This window comes from Globicephala melas, chromosome 20, assembly GCF_963455315.2.
Source record: "Globicephala melas chromosome 20, mGloMel1.2, whole genome shotgun sequence".
In the NCBI taxonomy this organism is placed as follows: domain Eukaryota; kingdom Metazoa; phylum Chordata; class Mammalia; order Artiodactyla; family Delphinidae; genus Globicephala; species Globicephala melas.
The window spans coordinates 39,832,700-39,853,703 of NC_083333.1; the positions used below are offsets into that span (position 1 = coordinate 39,832,700).

General features: G+C 45.7%; 1 pseudogene; it reads right to left on the bottom strand.

Moving 5' to 3' along the window:
• Window positions 1–16,890: 16,890 nt before the first annotated feature.
• Window positions 16,891–20,443, bottom strand: LOC115843706 (primary amine oxidase, liver isozyme-like; annotated as a pseudogene).
• Between the last annotated feature and the right edge of the window lie 561 nt (window positions 20,444–21,004).

The following is a 21,004-nucleotide window of genomic DNA, read 5'->3' on the forward strand; positions in this document are numbered from 1 at the left end:
CCTCACTCAGGAAGCCTTTGGCTGCGGCCTTGCAGTTATTTCAGACTTGGTGGTGATTGCTCTGCTATCAGCCTGTGTCTTGCCTCTGTTTTATACACTCTGTATCCAGTCTGCAGGTCAACCCAGCCCTGATCTTTGGACTCAAAAACCGCTTTTGTCTAAAATCTATTGATCAAAGGTGCATCACCAGTAGGTTGATGCAAACGTGTTCAGTGTGATTTACGTAAAATAGGAAAACAGGCACAGAAAAACGGCGTGATCGTCCGTGGGCTGGCACGGCCAATGATTAACTTTGGCATTGTTGCTTGACAGTGCAAGGGGCTGCCCTCCTGGTTCCGAAATCCGGCCAGAGACACAGGACAGAGTCTAAATCTGCCATGGTTCTTGCAAAGATGCCTGATTTCCTAAGTCTGCAACTGCACTTATTTTGGAACAAAGAGAAGTCTTGGTGCTCTAGCTATTCAACTTTTAATTTATTAATTTTAAAATATAGTAAGTTCTATTGTACTGGGAACTGCCATGTTGCTGGGCATTTCTTAACTGCATTAGGGTCTAGGAAATGCCTCTGATTTCCGAGATCAAACCTTCTTCACAATATTGGCTCTATATCTCTTAGGGCCAGAAAATAATCATCTTTGAATGCACTGATTAATTTTGTTGTTGCTGTTTTTTTTGGCAGTGCCATGTGGCTTGTGGGATCTTAGTTCCCTGACCAGGGATCGAACCTGTGCCCCCTGCTGTGGCAGCACAGAGCGCTAACCACTGGACAGCCAGGGAATTCGCCCTTTGGGGTTTTAACACATAAGTTTAAGCAACAGAGTGAATGCATGCGCATGCAAAAACAATATGATGAATATGTGGTTCTAAATAAAAACACCAGCAAACTGGGGACTGGGGACTCTGGAAAGGGCTTCGTACTTTGAGCTTTCTTTCATTTGTACCTGGAGATTAGATACAGATATAGATATGATATAGATATAGATACAAATATATCAATATATACAAATAATCACCAGGAAGTAAATACAATGCTATTATAACCATGGATGTAGACAAGGAATAAAGTAACAAACACCAAGTTATGAGAAGCAATGCTGCCTGCTCACCCCTACAAACAGAAACCATCCTGCAGTCGCCTAGAGACCAAAACCTCACACTCAGATGACCTAGGACTGTGAAGGGAGCAGGGGCTGACTCAGGTGACAGACTGATGCATTTTCAAGAATAAGAACCAGTGGGAATAAAACTTGTTAAAACCCACACAAATTCCCCATTAGGAAGTCCATGGTTGCTTTGTAAGGGGTAGTTTGGGGACAGGGAATAGAAATTCAGAGCAAATGAGTTTGTAGCAAAGGTTGACCACATTCCGTGCTGGAAATGATTAAAACCTCGTCCAGGAGGTATGAGCTGGAGTCTCATCCCCACTCCACCCCCTGGGCTCCTACCCAGCTCAAGCAGAATCCAACTGCCCTTGACCACATTGTCTCTGCTGGTCCAAGCAACCCTCCCCTGCCATGCCTTACCTGGAGAGCAGGGATGATGGTGGTGGTGGCCTGGTGGGCTGCAAATGACACATGTACTCGTAGTGTTGAGGGGGAGGGTGTTCTGCATCATCGGGACTGCCTGGCCACAGGTAGTGGGCCCTGCAGAAGAGGTGACCCCTTCCCTCTATCCAGATAAGCCTTCCTAGAACGTATTGAGTAACTCTTGTGTGATCCCTGGGGACTGAAGTTTCTGTGGTCTGAGGTGAGTCAAGGGCAAATAGGCCAGATGCTCTGACACAATATTCAAAGGCCACTGTCTGGGTGTCCCCTGGGCTGCTAGGAGCCAGCGTGTCTGAGTTGGGCGGGGTGCCATCACGTGCTCAGCATATAGGGAGCCAGGGGTAAACCCTACCTTCTGGAGGAAACTCAGGGAGCATACTCGTGTTGATAAGGAGTCAGATGGAGCTGATATCCCATTCTGGGCACACTGGGCAGTGGGGGAGTCCCTCTGGTAGGCTGCCCGCCAGGCAGGGGGACTCTCTTCATCAGAGCAATTGCATACATCATGAGACCACTTGCCAGTCTCTACCTTTCTAACTTCCACCCCCTGTCCTGCTGCCTCCAGCAAAATTTTATCGCGTGCGGAAAGAGGTGAGGCCCCAAAGGACTTGAGCCTACTAGAAAGCTGACTGAAGAGAGAAACGGTGGAACTCTAAGTCCTCAGAGGACTTGTGGATAGTTGTGGCGAATACAGTGGAAGAAGCATTTGAGTTGCTGGAGGTTTATGTTGAGAATTCTCTCATTTAAAGAACTATCTCCAGGACTTCCCTGGTGACGCAGTGGTTAAGAATCCGCCTGCCATTGCAGGGGACATGGGTTTGAGCCCTGGTCCGGCAAGATCCCACATGCCGCAGAGCAACTAAGCCTGTGCGCCACAGCTACTGAGCCTGCGCTCTAGAGCCTGCGCACCGCAACTACTGAAGCCTGCGCGCCTAGAGCCCGCGCAGCCAAAATAAAGTTAAAAAAAAAAAAAAAAGAAGTTCCCCAATTTAATTCTACAAACATTTATTGAGCAAATCACCTCGCTTGGCTCTCTGAGGAATTCAACGTTAAATCCCAGTCGTCCTTAGGGATTTCCACACCCTCTCTAGTTGGGCAGGGAAGCCATTTACTTAACTATGTGGACTGGGGGATCCTTCGATGGAAACTGAATCCATTTATACAAATACCAGTGAGCTCCCTATTATTTTGTCCTAATTGCAGATGACTCAAGACTTCTTAATGCCCTCTGGGGAAATGACAGCTGAGTCTAGGAATCAATGAAGATGGAAAATTATATGGGTCCCTCTTCACCAGGCACATTAGCTGGGCACTCCCCAGGCACTCTCTCCACAAACAGAAATTCAGAGGCTTGGGAATCTTGGTTTGGGAAGAACATGAAGGCAAGGTTCCAGAAAGTACAGTCTGGTCTGCCATTAACTAAGTGCAGCTGGTTCCAGTGTATCTGGCAACTTCTTCTTCCCAGAGCAAGGTTGAATCATTCAATCAGACAAGCTTCTTTGCTGACAGGAAAGCAAAAGGGAGGGAGCCGTAATTGACCATGCACCTCATCCAAAAATTACATTTATTACCAAAAAGAAATTGTGACTTTATCTACAGCCAAATCCTCTATTCTGACTGGGGCTCTGGGTTCTATTGAGAGAGGAGCTGCCTTTCTGCTCAGTGATGATCACGAGAGTGGGTCTTGTCTGCACAAGGTAACAGGGAGGCCAAACCCAGCTTCAATCCAAGGCTTTGTCTGAGTAACAGCATAGATGTCTCTCAAGGATGACGGGCGAACTGCAAGATGTATAGTTTTATTTTTTGAAAAATTTATTTTCAGGTGCTTTTTTTTTTCCTATGAAGTGATCATTGGTGGGGTGGGGGGGTGGTGTTTAGGGGTAGACAGAAATTGGCTGGATCAGCTGCTGTCACCTTTGACGTGAGTGACCCAGATCATTTTTCACAAAAACATGTTGGTAAAAACAGGTGGAGGGACAGGTGGATTAATCATTGTTAGCCAGTGAAAATGGCTGATTTATCTCCAGCGTGGTGGGAAAGTTCAACTGCAGGACCTTGAACTGTGCATCTATTGACCAGGTGGAAGGAGCGTGGTGCATGTCTCAAGATGAGCTGGACATTTTTTTTTAATTAATTAATTTTTGGCTGTGTTGGGTCTTCATTGTTGCGCGCGGGCTTTCTCTAGTTGCGGCGAGCGGGGGCTACTCTTCGTTGCGGTGCTTGGGTTTCTCATCGTGGTGGCTTCTCTTGTTGCGGAGCATGGGCTCTAGGCGTGCGGGCTTCAGTAGTTGCGGCACGCGGCCTCAGTAGTTGTGGCTCGCGGGCTCTAGAGCACAGGCTCAGTAGTTATGGTGCACAAACTTAGTTGCCACGGCATGTGGGATCTTCACGGATCAGGGCTCGAACCTGTGTCCCCTGCATTGGCAGGGGGATTCTTAACCACTGCACCACCAGGGAAGCCTGAGCTGGACATTTTGTCCACAGAAAAATGCTGGAGGGCATTTGCTTCATCGTAAACCGTTAAGAATTCTTGTCTCATTACCTTCCTCTTGTCACCCCAGGGTCTGCCTTCTACTGAAATCAAATGAATCACCCGAGCCATTATGGGAAGCACTGACCAACCATCTTCTTCCTCTCCTCCCTCTTCCTTAACCCCCTTCCCCAAAGAAGCTGTTTTTCCCTCCAGAGATTATCCTCTTTCCACAGACGGTCAACCAGTTCCCTCACGACCAGAGGGTAGACATTTCTACCACTCTCCATCAGCCCTTCGGGGGTGACAAAACACCCTAGCAGCTGGGACACATTCTTGCTGTCAAATTCGATTCTTCCTGCCAGGAGTTAAACTTTGCTGATGGTGCAGGGCAGAGGCAGAGGCAAAGGAAGGATGCCTCCAAAAAAAGTGCTTGGGACTATTTGAAAAAAGCTCATTTTCTTCTTTGTCCTGGTCTGTACTCCAGAGACAAAGACGCACTGGCTAAGGAGAGACAGGAAGGGTGACTCAAGCTAAGGATCCAGCCTCGACTGGCTGTTCCTCCTTGCTTCAACTCATGAATTCTTTGGAAGAACTGGAACAAACTAAAGGACGGGAGGAAACTGAGGGGTCATCAGTTGCACAGCGCTAGCTCAGCCTGATGCGGGGGGGTGAAGTGAGGTGGGGATTGTTGAGTGGGAGGTGGGTGTGGGGCAGAAGGAGCATCTTGGTTTTCCTTAGAAGATTCAGAAATATCCTCAAGCTTCCAGCAGGCAACCCGGGAGACTGTCCCTCCTGCACTGCCATCACTAGGATTAAAAGGAAAAAAAAAAAGAAGTTAAAGATCTGTGTGACCTTGGCCGAGTCACTAGACTCCTCTGGGTTTTACTCTTGTCAACTGTAAAACTGGGACTTGGTCACCCTCACCCACCATTCAGTTTTTTGGTTTTGGGTTTTTGTTTTTTTTTTTGAATTTTATTTTTTTATACAGGAGACTCTTATTAGTTATCTATTTTATGCATATTAGTGTATATATTTCAATCCCAATCTCCCAATTCATCCCACCACCACCCCACACCACCACCCCCGCCACTTTTCCCCCTTGGTGTCCATACGTTTGTGCTCTACATCTGTGTCTCTATTTCTTCCCTGCAAGCCAGTTCATCTGTACCATTTTTCTAGGTTCCACATATATGCGTTGACATACAATATTTGTTTTTCTTTTTCTGACTTACTTCACTCTGTATGACAGTCTCTAGATCCATCCATTTGTCTCTACAAATGACCCAATTTCGTTCCTTTTTATGGCTGAGTAATATTCCATTGTATATATGTACCACAACTTCTTTATCCATTCATCTCTCAATGAACATTTAGGTTGCTTCCATGACCTATTGTAAATAGTGCTGCAATGAACATTGGGGTGCATGTGTCTTTTTTAAAAAAATTTGTTTATTTTATTTATTTATTTTTGGCTGCATTGGGTCTTCGTTGTTGCGCATGGGCTTTCTCTAGTTGCATCAAACAGGGGCTACTCTTCGGTGTGGTGTGCAGGCTTCTCTTTCTGGTGGCTTCTCTTGTTGTGGAGCACAGGCTCTAGGCGCATGGGCTTCAGTAGTTGTGGCACACGAGCTCAGTAGCTGTGGCTTGCGGGCTCTAGAGTGCAGGCTCAGTAGTTGTGGCGCACGGGCTTAGTTGTTCCACAGCACGTGGGATCTTCCCGGACCAGGGCTCGAACCTGTGTCCCCTGCATTGGCAGGCGGATTCTTAACCACTGCGCCACCAGGGAAGCCCTGCATATGTCTTTTTGAATTATGGTTTTGAATGGGTATATGCCCAGTAGTGGGATTGCTGGGTCATATGGTAATTCTGTTTTTAGTTTTTTAAGGAACCTCCATACTGTTCTCCATAGTGGCTGTATCAATTTACATTCCCATCAATAGTGCAAGATGGGATGGGCTCCCTTTTCTCCACACTTTCTTCAGCATTTGTTGTTTGTAGATTTTCTGATGATGCCCATTCTAAGTGGTGTGAGGTGATACCTCGTTGTAGTTTTCATTTGCATTTCTCTAGAAATTAGTGATGTTGAGCAGCTTTTCATGTGCTTCTTGACCATCTCTTCTTTGGAGAAATGTCTATTTAGGTTTTCTGTCCATTTTTTGATTGGGTTGTTTGTTTTTTTAATATTGAGCTGCATGAGCTGTTTATATATTTTGGAGATTAATCCTTTGTCCGCTGATTTGTTTGTAAATATTTTCTCCCATTCTGAGGGTTGTCTTTTCATCTTGTTTGTAGTTTCCTTTGTTTTGCAAAAGCTTTTAAGTTTCATTAGGTCCCATTTGTTTATTTTTATTTTTATTTCCATTACTCTAGGAGGTGGATCGAAAAAGTTCTTGCTGTGATTTATGTCAAAGAGTGTTCTTCCTATGTTTTCCTGTAAGAGTTTTATAGTGTCCAGTCTTACATTTAGGTCTCTAATCCATTTTTAGTTTATTTCTGTGTATGGTATTAGGGACTGTTCTAATTTCATTCTTTTACATGTAGCTGTCCAGTTTTCCCAGCACCACTTATTGAAGAGACTGTCTTTTCTCCATTGTATATCTTTGCCTCCTTTGTCATAGATTAGCTGACCACAGGTCTGTGGGTTTATCTCTGGGCTTTCTATCCTGTTCCATTGATCTATATTTCTGTTTTTGTGCCAGTACCATATTGTCTTGATTACTGTAGCTTTGTAGTATAGTCTGAAGTCAGGGAGTCTGATTCCTCCAGCTCCGGTTTTTTCCCTCAAGACTGCTTTGGCCATTCAGGGTCTTTTGTGTCTACATACAAATTTTAAGATTTTTTGTTCTAGTTCTGTAAAAAATGCCACTGGTAATTTGATAAGGATTGCATTGAATCAGTAGATTGCTTTGGGTAATATAGTCATTTTCACAATATTGATTCTTCCAAACCAAGAACGTGGTATATCTCTCCATCTGTTTGTGTCATCTTTGATTTCTTTCATCAGTACCTTATAGTTTTCTGAGTACAGGTATTTTACCTCCTTAGGTAGGTTTATTCCTAGGTATTTTATTCTTTTTGTTGCAATGATGAATGGGATTGTTTCCTTAATTTCTCTTTCTGATATTTCGTTGTGAGTGTATAGGAATGCAAGAGATTTCTGTGCATAAATTTTGTATCCTGCAACTTTACCAAATTCATTGATCACCTCTAGTAGTTTTCTGGTGGCATCTTTAGGATTCTATATGTATAATATCATGTCATCTGCAAAGAGTGACAGTTTTACATCTTATTTTCCAATTTCTATTCCTTTTATTTCTCTTTCTTCTCTGGTTGCTGTGACTAGGACTTCCAAAACTATGTTGAATAATAGTGGCGAGAGTGGACATCCTTGTCTTGTCCTGATCTTAGAGGAAATGCTTTCAGTTTTTCACCATTGAGAATGATGTTTGCTGCGGGTTTGTCCTGTATGGCCTTTATTATGTTGAGGTAGGTTCCCTCTATGCCCACTCTCTGGAGAGTTTTTATCATAAATGGGTGTTGAATTTTGTCAAAAGCCTTTTCTGCATCTATTGAGATGATCATATGGTTTTTATTCTTCAATTTGTTAATATGGTGTATCACATTGATTGATTTGTGTATATTGAAGAATCCTTGCATCCCTGGGATAAATCCCACATGATCATTTTATATGACCCTTTTAATGTGTTGTTGGATTCTGTTTGCTAGTATTTTGTTGAGGATTTTTGCATCTATATTCATCAGTGATATTGGTCTGTAATTTTCTTTTTTTGTAGTACATTTGTCTGGTTTTAGTATCAGGGTGATGGTGGCCTCATAGAATGAGTTTGGGAGAGTTCCTTCCTCTGCAATTTTTTGGAACAGTTTGAGAAGGATGGGTGTTAGCTCTTCTCTAAATGTTTGATAGAATTCACCTGTGAAGCCATCTGGTCCTGGACTTTTGTTTGTTGGGAGATTTTTAATCACAGTTTCAATTTCATTACTTGTGATTTGTCTGTTCATATTTTCTATTTCTTCCTGGTTCAGTCTTGGAAGGTTATACCTTTCTAAGAATTTGTCCATTTCTTCCAGGTTGTCCATTTTATTGGCATAGAGTTGCTTGTAGTAGTCTCTTAGGATGCTTTGTATTTCTGCAGTGTCTGTTGTAACTTCTCCTTTTTCATTTCTAATTTTATTGATTTGAGTCCTCTCCCTCTTTTTCTTGATGAGTCTGGCTAATGGTTTATCAATTTTGTTTACCTTCTCAAAGAACCAGCTTTTAGTTTTATTGATCTTTGCTATTGTTTCCTTTGTTTCTATTTCATTTATTTCTGCTCTGATCTTTATGATTTCTTTCCTTCTGCTAACTCTGGGTTTTGTTTATTCTTCTTTCTCTAGTTCCTTTAGGTGTAAGGTTAGATTGTTTATTTGAGATTTTTCTTGTTTCTTGAGGTAGGCTTGTATTGCTATAAACTTCCCTCTTAAAACTGCTTTTGCTGTATGCCATAGGTTTTGGATCATCGTGTTTTTGTTGTAATTTGTCTCTAGGTATTTTTTAATTTCATCTTTGATTTCTTCAGTGATTTCTTGGTTATTTAGTAAAGTATGGTCTAGTCTCCATGTGTTTGTGTTTTTTACGTTTCTTCTCTTGTAATTGATTTCTAACCTCATAGCATTGTGGTCAGAAAAAAATGCTTGATATGATTTCAATTTTCTTAAATTTACTGAGGCTTGATTTGTGACCCAAGATGTGATCTATCCTGGAGAATGTCCCTTGTGCACTTGAGAAGAAAGTGTAATTTGCTGTTTTTAGATGGAATGTCCTATAAGTATCAATTAAATCTATCTGGCCTATTGTGTCATTTAAAGCTTGTGTTTCCTTATTAATTTTCTCTTTGGATGATCTGTCCCTTGGTGTATGTGAGATGTTAAAGTCCCCCACTATTATTGTGTTACTGTCGATTTCCTCTTTTATAGATGTTAGCAGTTGCCTTATGTAATGAGGTGCTCCTATGTTGGGTGCATATATATTTATAATTGTTGTATCTTCTTCTTGGATTGATCCCTTGATCATTATGTAGTGTCCTTCCTTGTCTCTTGTAACATTCTTTATTTTAAAGTGTGTTTTATCTGATATGAGTATTGCTACTCCAGCTTTCTTTTGATTTCCATTTGCATGGAATACCTTTTTCCATCCCCTCACTTTCAGTCTGTATGTTTCCCTAGGTCTGAAGTGGGTCTCTTGTAGACAGCATATATATGGGTCTTGTTTTTGCATCCATTCAGCAAGACTGTGTCTTTTGGTTGGAGTATTTAATCCATTCACATTTAAGGTAATTATCAATTTGTATGTTCCTATTACCATTTTCTTAATTGTTAGGGTTTGTTTTTGTAGGTCCTTTCCTTCTCTTGCGTTTCCCACTTAGAGAAGTTCCTTTAGCATTTGTTGTAGAGCTGGTTGGGTGATGCTGAATTCTCTTAGCTTTTGCTTCTCTGTAAAGCTTTTGATTTCTCTGTAAAGCTTTTGATTTCTCTGTTGAATCTGAATGAGATCCTGCTGGGTAGAGTAATCTTGGTTGTAGGTTCTTCCCTTTCATCACTTTAAGTACATCATGCCACTCCCTTCTGGATTGTAGAGTTCTGCTGAGAAATCAGCTGTTAACCTCATGGGAGTTCCCTTATATGTTATTTGTCGTTTTTCCCTTGTTGCTTTCAATAATTTTTCTTTGTCTTTAATTTTTGTCAATTTAATTACTATGTGTCTCAGCATGTTTCTCCTTGGGTTTATCCTGCCTGGGACTCTCTGTGCTTCCTGGACTTGGGTGGCTATTTCCTTTCCCACGTTAGGGAATTTTTTGACTATAATCTCTTCAAATATTTTCTCGGGTCCTTTCTCTCTCTCGTCTCCTTCTGGGACCCCTATAATGTGAATGTTGTGTTTAATGTTGTCCCAGAAGTCTCTTATGCAGTCTTCATTTCTTTTCATTCTTTTTTCTTTATTCTGTTCCATGGCAGTGAATTCCACCATTCTGTCCTCCAGGTCACTTATCCATTCTTCTGCCTCAGTTATTTTGCTATTGATTCTTCTAGTGGATTTTTCATTTCAGTTATTGTTTTGTTCATCTCTGTTTGTTCTTTAATTCTTCTAGGTCTTTGTTAAACATTTCTTGCATCTTCTTAATCTTTGCCTCCATTCTTTTTCTGAGGTCCTGGATCATCTTCACTATCATTATTCTGAATTCTTTTTCTGGAAGGTTGCCTATCTCCACTTCATTTCGTTGTTTTTCTGGGGTTTTATCTTGTTCCTTCATCTGTACAAAGTCCTCTGCCTTTTCATTTTGTCTATCTTTCTGTGAATGTAGTTTTCCTTCCACAGGCTGCAGAATTGTAGTTCTTCTTGCTTCTCCTGTCTGCCTTTTCCTGCCTTTCAGTTTTAACATTGTTTAAGTTTTTGGGTGCTCCTTTTAAAGTAGCTCCAATGATGTGGTGCCTGACTTTTAATGATTTAATAGAAGTAAATGATTCATTATTGCCAGAAGGAAAAAGATAAATGTGTTCATATCTTTTTTAATTAAAAAAATTTTTTAGGGCTTCCCTGGTGGCGCAGTGGTTGAGAGTCCGCCTGCCGATGCAGGGGACATGGGTTTGTGCTCCAGTCCGGGAAGATCCCACATGCCACGGAGCGGCTGGGCCCATGAACCATGGCTGCTGAGCCTGCGCGTCCGGAGCCTGTGCTCCACAATGGGAGAGGCCACAACAGTGAGAGGCCCGCGTACCGCAAAAAAAAAAAAAAAAAATTTAAATTGAAGTACAGTTGATTTATAATGTTTCAGGTGTACAACAAAGTGATTCAGTTAAGAATATATATATATATTCTTTTTCAGATTCTCTTCCATTATAGGTTACTACAAGATATTGAATACAGTTCCCTGTGCTATACAGTGGGTCCTTATTGTTTATCTATTTTGTATACAGTAGTGTGTATCTGCATATCTTTTTTAAAAATAAATTTATTTTATTTATTTATTTATTTTTGGCTGCATTGGGTCTTTGTTGCTGCGTGCAGGCTTTCTCTAGTTGCAGCGAGCAGGGGCTACTCTTCGTTGTGGCGCACGGGCTTCTCATTGTGGTGGCTTCTCTTGTTGCAGAGCACGGACTCTAGGTGCTCAGGCTTCAGTAGTTGTGGCACGTGGGCTTCCGTAGTTGTGGCTCACGGGCTTAGTTGCTCGTGACATGTGGGATCTTCCTTGGCCAGGGCTCAAACCTGTGTCCCCTGCATTGGCAGGTGGGTTCTCAACCACTGCACTACCAGGGAAGCCCACTGCATATCTTTTTAATTAAAATATTTTCATAAGTAATGTATCCACATGGTTAAAATAAAAATTCAGAGTTTGAAAGATCATTCAGTGAAGTGAGTTCTTCCTTCCACCTCTGGGCATCTTCCAAACATGGGTGCTGCCAAGACCCAGCTGAGACCTGAGGTACACCAGGAGTCACAGAAGCACCTCACAATTCTCAAGTGGAAGGCAGCTCCCTGCCCAGAGCCTGGCATCCAGCTGTGATCCAGATTGGGAGAGGGGGTCATCCCTTCCACCCTCTTCTGTTCCACCTACTGTTTTTCTCCCCCAGCTCTGCCCTGTAGTCCTTTAATCAACTCTTTAATTTTCAGAATTTTCATCCTAACCAAAACACCCATGTTGTATAGTCAGTTATTAGTCCTTTCCTCTTCCGGAGCCCAGTTGGGGGACATAATTAGGAAATTAGTAGTCTCGGACCCTGTTAACCTATATCTTACCCCCTCTGAGAGCTCCCAAGTATGGACTGTGATGCAGAGAAAGAGGAAGAGGTGAGGCCCAGAATTGTCATGAAAACAAACAATGAGGTTTCCTCACCCTGCAAGAGCGCCTTGGAGAGCGCCAAGGAACTATTCTGAGCTATGAAAACACAGCAGGGCTCTGCTAGGAAATAAACAGCTGTCTGTCCTGCCAACGCCTGTCTCTCTGGACTCGAGTCCTGACGGTGTCTGATCTCTAGCCAGCAAGTAGGAGAGACAGGGAAGAGGGCGAGGAGAGCGTAGTGTGCCTCCCTCCTTTAGGATGGAAAGGAAAGCTTGTTTTATTTTTAAGATTTTAAAGATTTTCTTCACTTTAGTAGGTTGGAAGTGGAAGGAGGGAAGTGCCAGGGTCATGTAAGTCCAGGGGATCCCTCCAACCTTGAATTCCAGAGAGCAGGGTGTGAGCTGCTCCGTCCTCAGCCTTGTGCAACTTCAGCCTCCTCTGCTCTACTGGGAAGGAAACATGATCTTCTCGCTGTAAGGTCTGCTGGTTGACCTCTTCTCACCCTTCTTCTTTGTTAATTTTTGGCCACATCTGACACTTTCGACAGACGAAACACTCACCCTCACCCTCACTGTTTCCAGTGTCTCTCCACCAAGCTCTACTCTCCTTTCTCCCCTTCCTCCTCCCACCATCAGCATGATGTTAGGTGCCCCCTTGGCCACCACCTGGCTGCTGTATACATTCCCCAGATCTATGAGTTCCGTCCAGACCAGTTGTTCCTCCAGACTTCCTTGCTTTGTAAATGCATCTCTTCCTCCTCTGCCATCCTACAGGCACCGAGCCTGGCAATCTTTGAGTCATCCTTGTTGCCTCCTCATCAGGTCTTGTTTGATTTTCTACTCTGGTGGCCACTCGTCAATCTCTCTGCCTAGACCTGCAAGTCCCTTTGTTACCTAATGATGGCCTATGCCCCTTCTCACTCCCCTACCTGAGCCATCCTACAGACCACTGGCAAAGGCAAAGGAGTCTTCTTTATTAAAAAAAATTTATTTATTTTTTAATTTTTGGCTGTGTGGGGTCTTCATTGCTGTGCGCGGGCTTTCTCTAGTTGTGGTGAGTGGGGGCTACTCTTCGTGGAGGTGCGCGGGCTTCTCACTGCGGTGGCTTCTCTTGTTGCGGAGCACGGGCTCTAGGCACACGGGCTTCAGTAGTTGTGGCATGTGGGCTTTGGTAGTTGTGGCTTGTGGGCTCTAGGGCACAGGCTCAGTAGTTGTGGCGCACGGGCTTAGTTGCTCTGCGACATGTGGGATCTTTCCAGACCAGGGGTCGAACCCATGTCCCCTGCATTGGCAGGCAGATTCTTAATCACTACGCTACCAGGGAAGCCCCCAAAGGAGCCTTCTTACAATACAGTTCTTTCCATTTATCACCCAGAAAACATCCCGTGACTCCCCACTGCCTTCAGAATGAAGTTCAAACTCAAGCTCACCCACAATCCGACCCCAGGTTATCTTTTCAGCCTTATGTCTTGCAGCTCCCCTTCATGGACCCCTCATTCCAGATACACTAATGATCTTGGATTTCCCAAACATGCCTTGGTTTGCCTAACTTGGCTCTTTCCTCCAACTGGAATATAATTCCTCCCATCTCCACACGTCCAGGTTCTAAACATGCTTCAAAGCCAAGCTAATAAAGCCTTCCCAACCCACTGATTCCCACCCCTCATCAGCTATAAAGGATCAGTCTGACCTGAGCTCCCCTAGCCCTTAACCATTCCTACCTTAGGTCACTCAGCACGTTCAAACCTTGCATTACAGTTGTTTGCATATTTCTTAACCCTTTTCCTATTATCCTGAGCCCTGAGGGCCAAGAAATCATCCCTTCCAGCACCCAGAACAGAGTTCTGCTTGCATATCTGGGGCCAGTATGGTAGCTTGGTTAGATGCCTGCAGTGGTTCCTCCCATTGCTGATATATATCCCTTTGCACTGTGACTTTGACTCTTTTCCTGTCAAAACGTGACGTTTATGTCTCCATCCTTTGAATCTGGGGTTGATCTTGTGCCTTGGCCAATGAGACATTAGCAGATGTGATGTAAGCAGAGGCTTGAAAAGCATTCGCTCACTAGGATTTGTTCTCTTTGAGCTACAGCTGGAACCCTGGATCACAAAGGGGAGAAGTCCAGGCTGGCGTGCTGAAGACACACTGCTGTCATGTGTGGCATGTCTGACAACTGGCCCCAGCTCCAGACCTGTGAGTGAGGCCATCTTAGACCATCCAGCTCCAGTCCATCTGCCGGGTATCTGCAGCCACAAGAGTGATCCCAGGAGACTCCAGAAGAACTGCCGAATGAGCCCCGCTCAGAGGGCCGACCTACAGAATAATGAGCAAATAAAATGGTCTGTTGTTTTAAGCCACTATTTTCCAGGGTGGCTTGCTGTGCAGTAACTGAAACACCCAATAGATGCTGGTTAATAAAATATCAAATAAGGGAAAATTCCCTGGCGGTCCAGTAGCTAAGACTCTGAGCTTCCATGGCAGGGGGCCGTGTGGTATGGCCAAAATAAAATAAAATAAATTATTAAAAATATCAAATAATAACTAACATTCAGTGAGCATTCACTATATGTCAAGAACTAGTCTTGGAAAATTACATGAACTGATTCATTTAATCCTCATAAAAATCCTGAGGTAGATTTTATTACTGTTCCCATTTTACAGGTGAGAAAAGTGAGGCACAGAGAGGTTATATAACTTGTCCAAAGTCACACCTGCCAAACCCCAGCAATCTAGCTCCAGAAACCATACTACAAAACACTATACCATGTTGCAGAATGAGGAAAACTTTAACTCATTGCTTTGCTGCCTCAGAAACACCCTTCCTTACATACATGCCGAATTCTATAGCATTTTGGGGTCCAACGTCCAGTCTATGCTTCAAACCCTCCCATACCACGCACGCTTGGGCCTACCCCAGGCTCTGGATCCTTCCTACCTGTTTCACGGAAAACCCAGTGTGGGGAACTAATTTACAGACCTGCCAATGTCTACCTACTCAGAAACTTTTCTGTCCCATCTCCTCCCTCCTGCAACCTTGGCTGGGCTGCTGGTTCCAGCAGTGCAGGTCTCATCTGGAAAGGAAATATTCAGGCTAGTGTGTCAGCGTTGCCCTTTGGCCCCGTGTCCCAGCTTAACCTGTGCAGCCAGGGTGATCATTCACTCAGGATCTTTGGGCTTCTTTAGATCTTCCTTTTTGAGGTAGTCAAAGGAGAAACTGGATATGAAATGTTTTTTTTACAAGACAAAGAATTACCTGAATATAACAACTGTCATTATTTCAACAAAGATGTATTTAAGCACCCACAATGGGCATGACACCATTCTGGGCATCAGGACATCAAGGCCAACAGGACATGGTTCTTGCCCCAGGGAAGCGAGGGGAGGACACATGTCGATGATGAACTAGAGTTCAGCGTGTGAACCTCAAATGCAGGGTTCTTTCCAAAGAACCAAGGGTGCAGGGAGAACAAAGCAACCAGCAGGGAAAATGGGACAGGGATGATATTTGAGTTGGGTTTTAGAGGATGAATAAGCCTTCACCAGATGAAAAAGGGAGGAAGGGGAAAGAGGAAGGAACCAGAGGAGGGAAGGAGGGGAGCACATGGGCAGAGGCATGAGTGGTTGGGAACCGCCTGTTTGGGGAAGGTCCCATGGTTGGGGGCGTCTGGTGGGCAGGGCTTCAGGATGGCAGGAGCTGCTGAACCTGGTCCGTGAATGGCCTAGTATGCTCTGGAGAGAGTGGGAAGCTCTGAAGATTTATAAAGGGCCGTTGGCCAAGGAAAACTATAGGAGGGGGACGGAAGGAAGGTAGGATTCCTGAGTCTGGGCTCAGGAATCTAGTTGCAGAGTCTGTGGCGAGGCTGGTGTGTGCTGTGTCAGGAGAGGCTGGCTGATGTCCCCCGGGACACCCCACGATGGTTTCCTGGTGAATTCACCACAGTCCAAGGGAGGGGCCTAAGTCAGAGACCAGATTTGTCAGCTCACCTGGGGGGATGGTCTTTTAGGGAAGATCTAAATTTACCAGAGTAACACCTGGGAATTCCCGGGTAGTCCAGTGGTTAGGACTCCGTTCTCTCACTGCCGAGGGCCCAGGTTCGATCCCTGGTCAGGGAACTGAGATCCCTCAAGCCTCACGGTGGGACCAAAAATTCCTTTTTAATAAATAAGTAAATAAATACATTTACCAGAGTAACACCTGAAGGCTAATCTCCATTTCCAGTAACTGCTAAAGCAAAAGCAATTATCAGGATACCAATTTACAGAAGATATATATATATATCTCATATACCTACATCTATATCTATATAATCATTTACACGACAGCTATAACGGACTTGCCCATTTTCTTTCCATGACTGAGATGTGGTGGGAAGCTGGCCCACTGAGCTGCGAATCAGAGGCAGCAGTTGGTCATGAGTCATGAGAGAGATCTGAGAGGGCCTGGAGCCCTCATCCACGTGGCTATTGTGCCTCCAGGGCTGGACAGTCCTGGCCTTGGGCCGGGTCCTCTGCTCCAGACACGGGTGGATTTTCACTGCCGGGGCAGGCTCTGTAATGCCCCTTTTCTGTGCCGTCTGACAGCCACCTTCTTTTTTAGATTCTTGGTCATGCTCCTCTGGCAGGTTTGGAACTGAACTGCTATCCCAGGGTTTTCTCAACCTTGGTTTCACGTTAGAATCAGCTGGGGGAAATTTCAAAGCTGCTCATGTCTGAGCGTCACCCCCAGAGATTCTAATTTTATTGGGCTGAAACGCGGCGTGGGTGTGTGGAGTTTTACAAGCTCCTCAGTGATTTCGGTGTCCTGTCAAGGTTGAGAGCCTTTGCTTTAAGGCAACTGCAGATCTCTGTTCTGGTCCACTGAACGCTGATTTTTCCCCTAGAGGGTCACTTACCATGGATCAGGTGCCAGGTACTTCTCAAGCATGACCTCGTTTAGTTCTTTAACCCAGCTCTGCCTTCGCCCCATCCCCATCCGAGCACTTTTCACCATATGCTGCTGCCAGTCTCGATGGGAACGTGTCTCCTACTGCGTTTAGTCTTTAGGTGAAGGTCCCTTTGCCAGAACTCAATGCCTTCCGGCTCACCTGGTTGAGCCTGGGTCCAGGCAGTTCCTGCAGGAAATGATGGGACTTCCGTGTGGTCTGAGCTTCCAGTTTCCCTCTGGTCACAAGCTGAGTTGGACCCAAGTCTCTGTTCCCTGAACTCCCCTCTGGCCAGGGCCTGCCCCCTCAGTGTCCTTCCCTAGGGCTGGGTCTGTGGCCTGGGCTTCCAGCTGGGGAAGGAACCCCCTCTCTTCCTGACCTCACAGGTCCCTCTAGAAAAGACACTGACAGGATAGGTCAAACTATAGAAGTAGACGCTGCACTCCACGTGGGTTCCCTTAGCCTGGAGGCACCTGAGAAAACTCGGTCTTTGAGGTCTACCTCCTCCCCACCCTACTCATGCTCCCACACTCCTTTCTGGAAAATGTCCCAGTTCTTATTTATAGCCATCCAAAGTCCATGCCCCAGGAGGGGCAACAGGGATGTGAGGCCCTGGAGGCTGTTGCCTGACTAGGCGGAGACTGTCCCCACTGGGACACACCTGGCTCCACAGTCCCCTGTATGCCCAAGGCTTCCCCATCCCAGGGACAGAGGAGGACACCAAAGCTGAGGGGATTTGGGGTGGGGGATTATAGGATCTGAGGGGACTTCCAGCAGGGACTTCCCCCCAGGACCTCAGAGGGAAATACCAGGGAGTAGAAGCTGAAGTAGCAAGAGGAGGGGAAGGACAAGGGGAAGAAAGGAGAGAGAAGGAGGAAGCTGGGTGACAGGGAATTGACGGAAGCACCTTCCTAAGATCTTGGACCCAGGCCTCGTGGGAACCCTGTCCTGGGGCTCCAGAGAACAGCTAGTCTCTCGATGCCTCACCTTCATATTCAAGAACCAGGGCAAAGGAGGAGCTGGGGAGGCCCAAGAAACTTCTGAATGTACTTAAGGTAACTGAATTGTACATTTTAAAATGGCCAAATAGTACATTTTATGTTGTGTATAAGTATGTTGCATAAAAGTTTAAGTCAAAGTTTTATGTTATGTTATGCAAAAAAAAAAAAAAGAAAAGAAAGGAAATGGTACAGTTACTTTGGAATGGTGTCTGGCAGCTCCTCAAAACGTTAACCATAGATTACCATAGGACCCAGCAATTCAGCTCCCAGGTATATACCCAAGAGAAATGAAGGCATTGTCCACATGAAAACTTGTATACAAATGTTCATAGCAGCACTATCCGTAACAACCAAAGAGTGGAAACAAAATACGGTCTATCCATACAATGGAATATTATTCGTCCATGAAGGAATGAAGTACTGATTCCTGCTACAACATGGGTGCCCCTCAAAAACGCTACACTGAGTGAAAGAAGCCAACCTCAAAAGACCACTTATTGTATGAATATATTTATATGAAACTTCCAGAATCTAGGCAAATCTGTAGTGACAGAAAGGTTAGTGGTTGCCTAGAATTGGGAATGGGTTGGAGGGAAATAGGAAGTGACTACTAACAGATTTTGGAGTTTCTTTCTGGGGTGATGAAATTGTTCTGGAATTAGATAGTAGTCATGGTTGCACAACTTTATGAATATATTAAAACCCATTAAACCTGTACATGTTAAAAGGGTGAATTTTATGGTATATGAATTACATCTCATTTTAAAAATAAGATTAAAAAACTGTTAAAAAAAACAGGAGTCTTCTGGGAAAAGTCTGGCCATCACTTTAGACTCCTGGCTGACCATTCCTCTCTACTCTGCGACAGGAACCCAGGAGGTTTGAGGTCAACAAAGGTAAGAACCCCCTGTGTCAGGCATCACAGACTCAGGATGCTCCCAGCAGGGAGGGGGAGGGAAGAGAGGATGGTGCGAGAGAGAGGACTGCCCCATCCAGTGCCCCTCCCCTCCCCTCCCCACACTCCCTGGCCCTGGGGCCCCAGCCACATTCCCCATCCATCTAGTTGTGGGAGAAGGCAGGGAGGTGGGCGGCACAGCCTGGGGGAGGCAAGCCAGGCGGTTGACCTCACAGGCCCCAGCATCCTGGTCCTCCCGGAAGTAGACGGAGTCGGCAGAATCGATGGAGGGGTCCTGGTCAAAGAAGTTGTAGGGTCGGAGGAAGAAGCCCACGCTGTTCCCCACAGTCACTGTGTTGGGAATGTCCTCTGCATGGGGGATGTGCAGGAAACCGGTTGTCACCCAGGCCACCAAGTCCTAAGGGGGCGAAGAAAGAGGATCATGAGGTCTGGCTTTGCTAAGGGCATGTCCGCCTCCCCCAGTGGCCTTGTATGGGAGGGCTGAGTTCAGCAGCCCAGGAAAAATGTGACATCATAGCGCTTTCTTCCTTAGTGGGTTCTAAAGACCCTTAGAGGAATCTGGCTTGGGAGAGAGTAAGGAGGTTCATCCTTGCTCCCCCGGCCTCCCCCCTCATGCCCACCCCCTCCCCCTCAACTCACCTGCCCAGCAATGGTCTCGTTGTTGAGGAAGTCAGTGAAGTCCAGGGTGGGGGGTCCAGGGGTCCTTCACATTATAGATGCTGATGCTTCTGGGCTCCTCCTCCTTCTGCTGGGTCACAGCCAGCTGGTACCTGCAGGGGATTTGGATCAGACCCACAAGGTCGTCGAGCCATCCTGCTGCCTGAAGCTGCACTGAAGAGAGGACACAAAGGGGAAACGAGCATAAAGGTCTGATGTTGTCCAGCCTCTTTATTGTTCTCTGTGCACTTCCCTCTCTCTCTCTCTCTCTCACAAAGTTCCCGCATTTGCTCAACATCCTGTATCTCAAACATCTACCGGCCCATTGCTCAGACTTCAGGTGGGACTGTCGCTCACGCGTCCATGCAGATGGAAGTCAGGGCCTGGACGCACGTGCACAGACGTGGCCTGATTCCCATCTTAGGTGAATTTCAGTATCCCATGTGCCTGCATTTTAGGGAATATTCCCTCAGATCTGTGCTGCTCTCTTTGTTTTCCCCTCCAACCTTGATTGTGAACACTTTAAACATACAGAAAAGTTAAAAGAATAGTCTAGTGACCATCCTAGATTCCACCTGGAGCATTTTGTCGTATTTGGTTCAGCACATATCTTTCCATTCATTCATCCACGCAGGAGGCTTCATTTTGAGCGGCCTAAGATTGTGGCTGCAGGAGTGTGTGTGTGTGAATGTGTGATCGTGAGTGTGTATATGTACACACACCCATGGGAGGTGGGGGAACCTGGATTCCCAGCAACATGGAGCCTTTTGTACAGTCTGCCTCCCTCAGTGCCTCTCTGACACCCCATCACCCACCTTGCCCAGCTCAAGGCTCTCTCCATGGAGCTATTCTGGGGCAGGAGCTCCCCAGCAAAGCTGACTGTCTGGATGCGGTAGCCCCTCGGGTGCCCCCACTTGTTGCTGTAATTGCTGGCCAGGTACAGGTAGCGAGGGGAGGGACCTCCCAGGGGGAAGGCGGCCTGCTCCTCCGTCTCCAGCAGCTTCTGGGTCACCTGCAGCCTCTGTATCTGGTGCTTGGGGCTCCAGGGTACCGCCGTAGGGACAAAAGCCATGTCCTCAGCCCAGACCCAGTTCTCCAGTCCTGCAGGGGTGAAGTGGAGATGGTGGGGGGAAGGGGGGAGGGAGGGCTGGCCATGCAGCTGCTCCACCCCCTCTGGACTCTGTCCCCACCTGGCTTCAGAGTGGGGGCCAAAGAGAAAGCCAGACTGAGTGTGCCCCCTCTTCCCTCCCCTCTCCCCAAGATGTCCCTGATCCAGAGATTTGAAGAAGGTCTTTCTTCTTGATATCATCACTGGTAATAATCCCAGATGCCTTGTGACTGGGCTTCCACTGACCTTCCGCCTCTGAGGAGCTGAAGGGAGGGGGGTTTACCTGAGGTTAGAGCAGTCTAGCAGGCAACGTGCAGGACCAGGTTCTTTCTGACCTGAGGAAAGGGTCTGCCCCTCATATCTGAAGCCCTCTGGCGTCACTAAAACTGCCTTCTCATGAAAATAATCACAGCAGTAGCTCATATTTTTTGAACTTGGAGGAGCTCTGCACAGGCAGTGTGTTGAGGGCTTTACGTGGATTGATGCTTTACTTGCACAACAACCTGATGAAGGAGGAACTATAATTGTCCCCATTGTACAGATGGGACA